Here is a 13,292-nt window from a genome sequence, read left to right as displayed (position 1 = left end):
ATAGTAACAGGGCAGAATGGGGCGGGATTTGCAAAAGCCTGAATTGGAGTTATGGCTGTTTAAAGCCCAGCCAATAGGAAGACAGAGGGGGCGGGGCTTAATCAATTACAGCTTGTCCCTATTGGCCGGAAAAAGTCCAAAGTCGTGTGAGCATTTTAAATCACGTTGCTGGGCAAAAAGTATGCCAGAGTTATGTGGCACCAAAGTATCCGTTTTTTCTGCTTTCCCCCATTCAAAGTCAATGGGGTTTTTGGGCATTGTTTTTTTGTAAATTACGTCGCCATGGTAACACGGAGCGGAAAGAAAAGTAATAGCACACCATTCCCGGCCGAGCCGCACGTTTTGATGTATATATTGCGGGGGTGGCGTAAATTGTGCCGCAGTTATTGCCTGGTTAATAAACCAGACCGAACACAAGTAGTGGTGTTGTAGTACGGTCTGCCACCGATCCATTGAGATTCTATTTCCTCAACCAGCTTCAAGAGTTGGCCAATCAGGGTTCTATGCTTGGGGCATGTGGTTTCTGTAAGCTTGGGACACGTGGTTTGGGGCAAACCCCAGAAATGAAAACTCTTCCTGAAATCCCAGACTCTCTTCCCAAAACGAAGTGTGTGATAGAGGCTGGCAACGCCAGGCAACCGCAGTTATTACGTGCCGAAAATTTTGTGGGATCAATATATAAGTATGGCGGATTACAATAAGTGTTTGACATTGCATGGCAGGCAAAAAAAAACAAAAAACAAAAAAAAAACAGAAACTTTGGCACCACATTATTCTGGCACACTTTTGCCTAGTAACGTGATTTAAACTTTAAAACGTTCACACAACTTTGGACTTTTTCCGGACAATAGGGACGAGCTGTAATTGATTAAGCCCCGCCCCCTCTGTATTCCGGGACGAGCTGTAATTGATTAAGCCCCGCCCCCTCTGTATTCCTATTGGCTGGGCTTTAAACAGCCTTAACTCCAGTTCACAGCATGGTACCGTATGGAAACTTGGTGTCTGGACTTAAATGGCCAATAGGGACTTATTACTTAAGCCCCGCCCCCTCTTAAGCCCCGCCCCTATCTTCCTATTGGCTGAGCTTTAAACAGCTATAACTCCAGTTCGCAGCATGGTACCGTCTCGAAACTTGGCATGAATACTTAGATGGCCAATAGGGACGAGCTGTAATGATAAGCCCCGCCCCCTCTGGCTACCTATTAGCTGGGCTTTAAACAGCCATAACTCCAGTTCTCAACATGATACCGTCTTGAAACTTGGTGTCTGGACTTGAACGGCCAATAGGGATGTATTACTTAAGCCCCACCCCCTCTTAAACCCTGCCCGATCTTCCTATTGGCTGAGCTTTAAAAAGCTATAACTCCAGTTTTAAGCATGGTTTACGACGATTTACGCCACCCCCGCAATAAATACATCAAAATGTGCGTCTCGGCCGGGAATGGGGTGCTATTACTTTTCTTATTTTACCATGGCGACGTAATTTGCAAAAAACAACGCCCAAAGATTCCATTGACTTTGAATGGGGGACAAACAAACAAACTTTGGCGCCACATTACTCTGGCATACTTTTTCCTAGCAACGTGATTTAAACTTTAAAACGCTCGCATGACTTTGGACTTTATTTTCCGGCCGATAGGGATGAGCTGTAATTGATTAAGCCCCGCCCCTATCTTCCTATTGGCTGAGCAGCTATATCTCCAGTTTGCAGCATGGTACCGTCTCGAAACTCGCTGTGTGTAGTTACATGGCCAATAGGAATGATCTGTAATTGCTTAAGCCCCACCTTCTCCGCCTTCCCATTGGCTGGGTTTTTAACATCCATAACTCCACTTCCCAACACGTTACTGGTCTCAAACTCTGTGGATGATCCCTCAGTCCCAACGGCCAACTACTAATGCTAACCACTACTTGTACTAATGCTAATGCTAACAAATGCTAATGCTAACACATGCTAATAAATGCTAATGCTAAAAATGCTAATGTTAACAAATTCTAATGCTAATTCTAAAAATGCTAAAATGCTAATGCTAATTCTAAAACTGCTAAAATGCTAATGATAGCTAATGTTAATAATGCTAATGTTAGAAATGCTAAAAATGCTAATGTTAAAATGCTAATGTTAGCTAATGCTAAAAAAATTATAATGCTAATGATAATGCTAAAAATGCTAAAACTAATGCTAATAAAATGCTAATGTTAAAATGCTAATGTTAAAGCTAATGCTAAAAATGCTAATGTAAAAAATTCTAATGCTAAAGCTGATGTTAATGTTAATGCTAAAAATGCTAATGCTAACACCAACCACTACACAAGGTTGCACACACTTAGCGAGCTGCAGGCACACTTAAAATGTCGCCGACATTTTCTTTTCTAATTTATCTACTATATTATATTCTCCTCAAAACATTGACACGATTTTACTCCTACATACTTACACCATTCAAGCTTTAATATGTTCAGCTTACTGTGGAATTGTGTGTTTGTACTTTTCTTTGTGAAATGTTTTGTAGTTTTTAGATATTTAACTTTGAAAATGTACAGTTTACAGTTTACAGTTTAGGCATTTAGCTTTTAATCCAAAGCGACTTACAATACGCAAATAAACATCACAATAATAAACAAGATTAAGTGTCAGTACATCAACAGCAATATAACAAATGTGAATGAATATATATCTAGAAAAAAACTATATAATCCGTAAAAAAGGTTTCTAAAAACCTAAAAACAAATGCTAACTAGCTTGTATGGTCATTGATTTTTCCAGTAGTGCTAAGGGTTTCGGTGGAGTCTGAAAAGGTGAGTCTTCAGTCCTCAGCGAAAGCTAGCGAGTGAGTCCGTTGTTCTAAGTGCGACGGGGAGTTTATCCCACAACTTGGGGGCCAGGAGGGCAAACTGTCTCGGACTAGTGGATTTTTGTCCTGGGGTTTTTAGCGAGGGTTCTGTCAACATCCCTGTGTTGGTTGATCTAAGTGCACGGGTGGGGGTGTAGGGGTTGATCAGGTTTTGGAGGTATGGAGGAGCCATACCTTTGGCTGCTTTAAGGTCAGCATCAGAGTTTTGTATTCCGTGCGGGCCACAACCGGAAGCCAGTGGAGGCTGCGGAGAAGGGGAGAGACATGTGAGAACTTAGGCTGGTTGAAGACCAGTCGTGCCACGGCATTTTGGATCAGTTGGAGAGGTTTAAGTGCACATGCCGGGAGACCAGTGAGGAGAGAGTTACAATAGTCAAGTTTTGATATGACAGATGTCTGGATGAGGAGCTGGGCTGCCTCCTGGGTGAGGAAAGGTCTGATTTTACGGATGTTATAGAGTGTGAACCTACAGGACCGTGTGACTGATGCAATGTGTGCCTTGTATGAATGTAATTGATAAAACTTTGGATCCTTCATATTTAAGTGTGCCTGCCATGCAATGGCAAAACACTTATTCTAAAATGGCTAGTTCCATTCCTTGATTCTGATTGGCTGGTTGCCGTGCTATATGAGACTGTAACCCACACCTTGAATCAGTTTATATCAAAGCCAGGTGCATTATTTCTTTCCATGTGCCGTGAGGCTGAACTAGAGAAGCGAGCGTTTGATTCTCTCTCAAATCCTGCTGTGCGGGTGTATCTAAGCACCGCCCGCATGCATAGGACAGTGACTGAATGGCCTCTATTCTCCAGGCACATACTCGGCTGTTAGTTTAGGTTGCTATGCTAGCGTTTTTGATGTGATGTTCACCCACATAGCAGCTAAATCTGGATGAAAATAAACATGTGTATGGATCAAATATTGTTCTTAACATGAGACTGATCTAACACATAAGTGTTGTTTCCCTATTTTTTGGCAAAAAGAATGACATGACTTTATAAACACACACTGGCTTACGTAAGTTCCGTTCCTGGATGTGGCTGGTAAACAAGGAAATGTCTGAGGGGGTCGGAAACACTCGGCTGTCGCCTCGTGTTTCCCAACGCCTCTCAGCCGGTGTATACTACCCCGGTAACCACTCGCCTCTTGTGGCTTATTGCTTTATTGTAATCCGCCATACTTAAGTAAGTAAGCAATCTGGGAACCCATTTTCAAGGAAAGGGCGACGCCCACTCGGTCTGTCTCTCTTCCTTTGACTCTGGGCTTAACAGAAGAAGGGGCACTGATACTTGGAAATCCCCGGTTGAGAACAAATTTGCATACTAGTTCTGGCTGTAAGCCTGGTTCTGTTCCCTCCAGAAACTACTATCGCGGAACTGCTACTCTACTCACGGAACACAACAGACAACAACGTAACATGCCATGGATGCAAGTGTTACTGCTGGTTAGCTCTCGTAGGCTATACTATAGCGTTACTTTGAAGTATTTAATTTTTAATAGATCGGCGGCGACGGCGAGATGTTTTGGCATATTTTGCCGCCTGGATTTGGAAAAAGCCTGTTATCCTGCTTTCCCAGAGAGAAGGAGCAAGGACCCCATAGTTTTTACCCTGCTGCGCTGAATGAAGTTGCTGACCAGTGACCAACAACGACAAATTTACCTACAATAAGCAAACGTTTTTATAGCCTCGGATGTCATGGTGTGTTGCAATACAGTGGATTATTGTTTTAAATCAATATGGGATGTTATATGATAGTGTACAACTGTTTGGCTAACTGCAGTAAGCTAGTACATTAGCATACGGCCGTCATGTTTTCAGGTCGTTTTTTTACATAACAAAAGACTCCTGCAGCAACTACTAACTAATACTAGCGTGCCTAGGCAGTAGTGGGAAAAGTACTCGCATTCTTTACTTTAAGTATCATGCAATACTGCCTATGTAAGTGGAAGTTTTGTATTCAAAATGTACTTTAGTAAAAGTATAAAAGTATTGGTATCAAAATGTACCAAAAGAAGAAAGTACCCATTATGCAGAATGTAACCAAAGGTGTTCAAATAAGTGTAGTGAATGTATGCTATTTGCTATCAATATTGTGTCTTGTGTCACAAAAGATGATAATGTTATGCTATGAAATAAGCAGGTCGTTTTTATTTATAGTATAATCTATCAAGAACAGACTCCTTTTCCCTTTCTTTGATGATGGTTAGCCGTAATGTTTATAGAATAAACCCTAAAGTTAACTTAAGTTGCATTTTTTTGTATGCCTACTGTTATACCACATTTACAATGTGTATGATTCTCTCTGTATAATAAACATTTGGTTGAATAACAAATGTATTCGTTTATGCACAGATAATGGTGCTTAAAGGTATATTCAGTGATTGTATTTCATTCAAATAAAAATATAATTGGTACATTTCCATTCATTCTCCTCACTAGAATGTGTGCTGACCATATACGGACTTCCAACATGGCCCGTGTTACGGGCATAGCTAGATTCGGTTTTCAGAGGTGGCCAGCCAGTCCTCGACCAATCAGGGTAGAGTATGGCCATAGTTATGTTATGATGTTTAGTTATGATGGTCAAAATAAAAGTTTTGAGAACCCAGGGGTTAAAGTTCTCAGTCCTGGGGACTGATTTCAGTCTTGAGGATTCCATAGGGTCTGTTTCTGAGATCAGTGCAGATCTGCAATAAAATAAGGGGGAGGTGTAGCGATGGCCACGGTGTGAATGACAAAGTTGTCAAAAAGTCTAGTGATTTCCAATCTAAAAAGCAGTTATAATTTCAAGATATGAGTATTTGAATTGGCCAGACAAGCAATAGAAGACAACAGAACTTCAGAAGATATTTCTATAAAATGAAGCATAGATTGGCACACATACATTCAGTGAAAGCAGTTCAGAACTTCAGGAGAAAAATAATAATAATATAATTTAAAAAAAAAGTGTGCGCTGCACATGCCATGTTTCAAGAAATCACATATTGGGACAAGGTCTGAAAATAATTTCAGTCTTGTGATTCTTTTTGGCTTTAACCCCTGAGAACCACAGTCGCTCTGAATTAAGAACGTCTGCTAAATGCCTAGATTGTAAACTGCTGAACGCATAAAATGCTACATTCTCATAGTAAATCAGTCTCATACATATCCTGAAGCTGGAGACGTAGGCCTACCGATATTCAGTGATTGGGTCTAATGATCAAAACGAGAACATTATAATGGTGTAAAGAAATCTATAAAAAACGAAACATTTCCACGCTGTAAGGCCAGTAAGGGACAAGATGACCCCCGGTCACTTTCATTATCACTGAATACACCTTTAATGTGTAATGGTACTGTTAATATTTAATGTTAGTATGAAGCTAATTATAAAGCTTACTTGGATGATGGACTGAAAAGCTAATGGGAAGTTTAATGTGACTCTGTTTAGCATACATGCAATCTGCATTTAAATAAGCTGTGTTGGAATGTGTCAATGACTTGTGAAAATCAAAGAATGCCACTTTCAATGTGAAACCCATTTAGATTGAAATTGTGCGTCAATGAATAATCAGCTTTAATTATAGTAGCCTACTTTATATCAGAAACAAAAATGTACAGTTCAGCTACATAAGGAATATGTGTACAACTTGATGATGGGTAAGATAAGATGTAGGCTATAGGCACAATCCGGAACCGTTATCGAGAAGTGTTCATAGAAATAGTAAAATAATTATCACTAAAAGCTGTGGGGAAAATGAAGACTAGTCGTCCCAGAAGGCCTCATGAAGCTGCGACCTCGAGTGATGCGTGAAGTGGGCCATTATAGAGGTGGGCCTGGGTCTCCTGCGAACAATGCTATGAATACAGAAGACGGCCAGAGCGGATTCTTTAAAAGAAATCGAGTGATAATGTACATGTTTTTGGTCATGTGCTTAATAAAGTTATGCTTTACTTTCTCATAAGACTGTACAATCGTAATCAGTGGCGTAAAAAGTACTCAATTATTTTACTTAAGTAAAAGTATCAATACTGCAATGTAGAAATACTCTGTTCCAAGTAAAAAAAAAAGTACAAGTAGAACATTTTTGAAAATAGCAGATCTACAAGCTATTTTCAAATAGCCTGGCTAGGAATAAAAAAAAGGGCTAGTTGATTAATGTATGGTTTATAATATAATAATTTTATACATGAGTCTTTTTATACTAGAAGTTGCAACATTTACTTCCTTCCATTTCATTCTATTGTTATGCACAACGATTTCCAAAAGCATTCTTTGATTGAAAGTGGCAATGTGAACCCCATAAATTGAGTGGAAAACCGGGTGGGTCAATGAATATTTAAATGGGGCAATTCGCTTGACTATACAGACTACAGAGGGATGTATTTAGTACAAGGAATATGTACAACTTGAAATATTGTTTGTTTCCATCCGTGAGGGGGAATGCATACAGACGCACACATTAGATCCCGCCCACTATGTTTGATTGGGCAAAAGCGCTGCCTGTCTCCAGACTGGGTTCCGCCCAACGTAGCCAACGAATCCTCTCTGTCCGCTCTGTCAGTGACAGAGTCAATGGCATGGCCATCATTGACTCTGTCTCGAGAGATTGGTAAGTAAGTAACTATATAATCTTCCCGCGAATTTCGGCACATAACTGCCGCACAATTTACGCCACCCCCACAATATATACATCAAAACGTGGGGCTCGGCCGGGAATGGGGTGCTATTACTTTTCTTTCCGATCCGTGTTACCATGGCGACATAATTTGCAAAAAACCACGCCCAAAAACTCCAATGACTTTGAAAGGGGGATTCGGAAAAAAAAACAGACAATTTTGCGCCACATAACTCTGCCATACTTTTGCCTAGCAACGTGATTTAAACTTTAAAACGCTCACACGACTTTGGACTTTTTCCAGCCAATAGGGACAAGCTGTAATTGATTAAGCCACGCCCCCTCTGTATTCCTATTGGCTGGGCTTTAAACAGCCATTACTCCAGTTCACAGCATGGCACCGTCTTGAAACTTGGTGTCTGGACTTAGGGACTTATTACTTAAGCCCCTTCCCCTCTTAAGCCCCGCTATATCTTCCTATTGGCTGAGCTTTAAACAGCTATAACTCCAGTTCGCAGCATGGTACTGCCTTGAAACTCGCTGTGTGTACTTAGACAGCCAATAGGAATAATCTGTAATTGCTTAAACCAGCCCCCTCTGCCTTCCTATTGGCTGGGCTTGAAACATCCAAACTTCACTTCCCAACACATTACTGGTCTCCAACTCGGTGGGTATTCCCACACTCCCAACCGCTAACTGCTAATGCTAACCGCTACTTCTGCTAATGCTAACCTAAAATGCTAATGTTAACAAATGCTAATGCTAAAAATGTTAATGCTAAACATGCTAACGCTAAGGTTAAAAATGCTAAAGCTAATGCTAATAAAAATGTTAATGCTAAAAATGCTAATGTAAAAATGTTAATGCTAATGCTGGATGTTAATGTTAAAGGAGTAGTTCACCCCCAAAATGACTTTTTTTCTATTGATTAGTCACGCCATGGAGAGTAGAGTTCAATAATATTTTTTTGGTTGTTGTCACATTCCTAAGACAAAAAATTGATTTGAGTAAATTTACCCCCATTGATTACGGATGGGGACCCGTTTCGAAACGGGTCCCCATCCGGAAAGAATGGGGGTACATTTATTGTTGTCACATTTTTGTCTTAATATTTTTGTCTATAATAAAATATTATTGAACTCTAGTCTCCATGGCGTGACTAATCAATAGAAAAAAAGTCATTTTAGGGGTGAACTACTCCTTTAATGCTAAAAATGCTAATGCTAACACCAACCGCTACAAAAGTTAGCACACACTTGCGTGTATCAAAACAACGTCCCGCTTCCAACAATGGAACAAGGGCGGAGCGCTTGTTTTTGGTAGAGATGACAGAGGTGCGCCGGCGTTATATTATAAACACAATCTGATCTAGCAATCATGACATAAGCTATTTATTATAATCACTAATTCACTATGAAGTGTCTTTAATTATAATTAAAGTAAAAATAGTCAAATAAAAAGGACACATTCTTCTGCCCACAACCTTATCAAACCAAAATGCCTAAACTAGCCTACTGTAAATGTAGGTCTATTATAACTATGATAATGGTTCTTGTAAGTCCCAATTATTAAGTAGAATATTTGACCTAATGTGTTATGATTATTTCTTGTGTTATATTTTATGAAACATCGCATGTAGGCCTATTATATTACCTATAACCTATACACAAGTGAGCTCTCGGCACCTCTGCGCGGTCCAGGCGAACACAACGGAGCGCTCCCTACCACCGGTTCAGCCAATCACAAGCTTCCACTGCTGGAAGCGGGATGTTGTTTTGATACACACCACACACTTAGTGAGCTGCAGGCACACTTAAAATTTCGTAGAAATGTTCTTTTCTAGTCCTTCATACTTTCACCTAGAAACTTGATTCACAGTAAGAATTCCATACAGCGTTGAGATGTTTTGCTTTATGGGTTTTGCATGTAGGGAGAGAGCAGGAGAGACTTTTTTGTTAAAGGACACTTTAGTTTTTTACAACAAGGGTTCATATTTTAGATTGTAATTAAAGAATATAAAAGATGAGTGTTAAATTGATTTAATTTACTTCAATTGTTTTAGAGATTCTTATTTTTCCCCTTATAGGCCCATTTCCGTCCCATTTTCCGCGATTTAGAATTTTCTTCACATTCCTAAGACAAAAATGTGATAACAATAAATTTACCCCCATTGATTCCGGATGGTGACCCGTTTCGAAACGGGTCACCATCCGGAATCAATGGGGGTAAATTTACTCGAATCAAAATTTTGTCTTAGGAATGTGACAAAAACCAAAAATATTATTGAACTCTACTCTCCATGGCCTGAGTAATCAATAGAAAAAAAGTCATTTTGGGGGTGAACTACTCCTTTAAAACACACTTTTTGCTCATTTTCCTAGATATTGTTTTCAAATATAAAAAAAAAAATCAGTAGGCCTACACATGATCTCCCATGCGATAAACATATTTAAGCAACATTTTGATAGTCCATACCGTTCGTCCGTGTAGACTTCCAAATTTGAATCACTCGTCGAGGGTTGTATAGGCTACTCAACAAATCCACAAAAGCTTTTTCCACTTTGATACGTAAAATGTAACCGTTTCATGCCAAAACATGTTTTTTGGGGGGAACAATCCTCCCAAAATGAAACATAAGCAATCTCAGGAGTGACGTGACAACGCAATTAGCGTCTTTGTGGGAGGAGCTCTTTTCCTAAAAACAAGAAACCATATCCTAACATCTCGAAATTCATAATCAGTCAGCCCAGCTCCTCATCCAGACATCAGTTAGGCCTATATCAAAACTCGACCACGGTAATTCTCTCCTTACTGGCCTCCCAGCATGTGCGCTTCAATTGATCCAAAATGCTGCAGCACAATTGAGTACCTGAGACAAATAATAGTCTAAGTCCGTATTTTAAAATTTTGGATAAAGACATTTTTTTTATTTACCAGACTGTAAACCACAAACTAGAAGTTTTTAATTTCTTAAAGTCTTAATGTACTCCCCCCTCATTTTGTTGAGTTGTATTTGTTTTACTTAACTCATATATATATTGGGAATTATAAGACATAATACTTAAGGAAAGTGGAAAAACAGTATATCTCCAGCAGTTTGTGGAACAACAGTCTAAGTCCGTTCAAGCAAACAATATTCAGGGACAAAGGGAGCAGATAACATTAAAACAGACAATTAAACAGACAATTAAACAAAATGAGGGGGGATTGCATTAACAATTTAACAGATTAAAAATTACTAGTTTGTGGTTTACAGTCTGGTAAATCCAAAAATATATATACCGTAAATCCCCAATTAATCGCCCGATGGCAAACTGCCGCCGGGTCCCATATATCCGCCCGGGGTCTGACCCCATTTTGCGCAATAAACGCCTGTTTCAAATAAGCGCACGGTTCGTATAAGCGGCTGGGCCGTTATTTGCAATTAATATTATCCTTATTATGTTTTATGTAAGAGCCCGGGCTATTATTTGTTTGGTTGTTTGGTATTATTTGCTATTTATTCAACTTAACTGGTCATTTATGTTGCATGGCAGTGGTGCGCTGAAAACAGCAAATCTACGACTGACAGCACGTTGCAACGCACCGCACTCGCTGTGCGTCGCTACGGGTCATATGTTGCATGACGGTAGTGCGCTGAAAACAGCAAATCTACAAGCTCACAGCCCTGTGGACAGACACTTCTAAGCCAAATGTATATGGTGCCCAGCCCAGCCCAGTGCTGCGCTACCATGACGCGCAGGACGCACTGTCTGTGCGTCGGGGAACAGATTGCCAAAGGACACCAAAAAAAGAGAGAGGAAAAAAGGAGTCTGCTGCTCTCTGCGAACTGACCACCATTCATTACTGTCTAAAACGTTGCTACAATGCCAAGTTTGCGTGAGTAGGCCTACTTTAATGGCAAAACGTTGTGATGGAGAAAGACTGGCCAATAAAGAACAGCTGGATCAGAATAAGTCATTACCTGTTGCTGCCTCTTGTTATCCAGTCCACATTTTGAAGAAGTAATCCATTATTTTGAGGTTCAAGGGGAATGCAGAAGGCTTAATCATAATGCAATACCAAAATGGTTTAATGTCAGGATAGTGGAGCTGTTCAGTGGTCATGTCAGCGAGTTTAGGTTTAGGTTTAGGTTTAGGTTTATTAGTCACATGCATATCCATACAGGTACAGACATACAATGAAATGCTTGTGCCAGGAGCACTCTCAGCCTTATTACACACAAAAACATCAACCCACAACAACAAGACAACAACAAGTCACCCAAGACAACCCAAAAACAACAAAAACCATACAGTGTAACAGTGTACAGTTTAAAAACTGCGTACAGTGCACATGACTACCTAGGTCTCGCTTTCATCTCTTCGTTAAGCAACCTGATTGCTTGAGCATAAAAACTATTACTGAGACGGGTGGTGTGCGATGAGATGCTCTGATAACGTTTTTTGGATGGGAGGAGATAGAACAGGGAATGGGCGGGATGACTGCTGTCCTTTAAGATGTTCTCTGTCTTTTTCTTACAGCGTGTGTTATAGATTGTGTGTAGCTGTGGTAATTCTGTGCCAATGATTTTGGCAGCTCTCTTCACAATTCTCTGTAACTGTTTACTGTCTTGAACAGTCACGTTACCAAACCACACTGTGATGCATCCTGTCAAAACACTTTCTATGGTACAGCGATAGAAATTTACAAGAGCCTTGGTGCTCAGGCCAAATCTCCTGAGGCGCCTCAGAAAGTACAATCGCTGCTGCGCTTTCTTAAGGATACCTTTGCTGTTTAGAGACCATGTGAGTGAGTTTGTTATGTGAACACCCAGGAATTTGAAACTGTCCACTATGTCTACAGGTGAACCATTTATGGTTAAGGGACTGTGATTGACTTTAGACTTCCTAAAGTCAACGATGATCTATTTTGTTTTACTAACATTTAGAGAGAGATTGTTATTCTGGCACCATAGGGTTAGCTCTTCAATTTCCCTCCTATAGGCTCTCTCATCATCGTTGGATATTAGTCCTATAACCGTGGTGTCATCTGCAAACTTGAGAATAGAATTATTGCCACAACACAATCATAGGTGAACAGACTATACAACAAGGGACTGAGGCAGCAGCCCTGGGGCGCTCCAGTCCTGGTCAATATCTTAGATGAATGCTTGTTCCCTATTCGTACAGATTGTGGCCTGCCTGTCAAAAAGTCAAACAGCCAGTTGCAGATACTACTGCCAAGACCAAGACCCCTGAGTTTCAACACAAGCTTAGATGGTACAATCGTGTTAAAGGCAGAGCTATAATCTATGAAGAGTAGTCTGACATAAGAGTTCTTTTTCTCCAGATGTTTCAAGGCAATGTGTAGTGCGAGAGAAATAGCATCATCGACTGATCTATTAACACAGTATGCAAACTGTAGTGGATCAGTATTGGCAGGGATAATGTGCGTTATATGTGATATAACCATTTTTTCCAGACACTTCATAAGAACAGAGGTCAGAGCCACAGGGCGATAATCATTAAGACAGGCGACAGGTTTTTTCTTTGCTATGGGTACAATTATGGTTTCCTTGAAACACAACGGTACCACACACAATGACAGGGACATATAAAAAATGTCAGTAAAGACCCCCGAAAGCTGGTCGTAACACAGCTTAAGGACACGTGAGGCTATCCCGTCAAGGCCGGCCGCCTTATGAGTCCCAACGCTTTTGAAAGTTTTACTCACATCTCGTTGTGTCACCTGCAGCTCCACTGCACCGGGTGTTCCCCGCACCGGTGTGACTGGGTCCGTGTTGTGAGTTTCAAAGCGGGCGAAAAAGTTATTCAATTCGTCCGGTAGAGAGTCCGA

Source organism: Nannobrachium achirus, assembly GCF_963921795.1.
Source record: "Nannobrachium achirus genome assembly, chromosome: 5".
NCBI classification, from domain to species: Eukaryota; Metazoa; Chordata; class Actinopteri; order Myctophiformes; family Myctophidae; genus Nannobrachium; species Nannobrachium achirus.
This window is presented reverse-complemented; position numbering follows the sequence as displayed.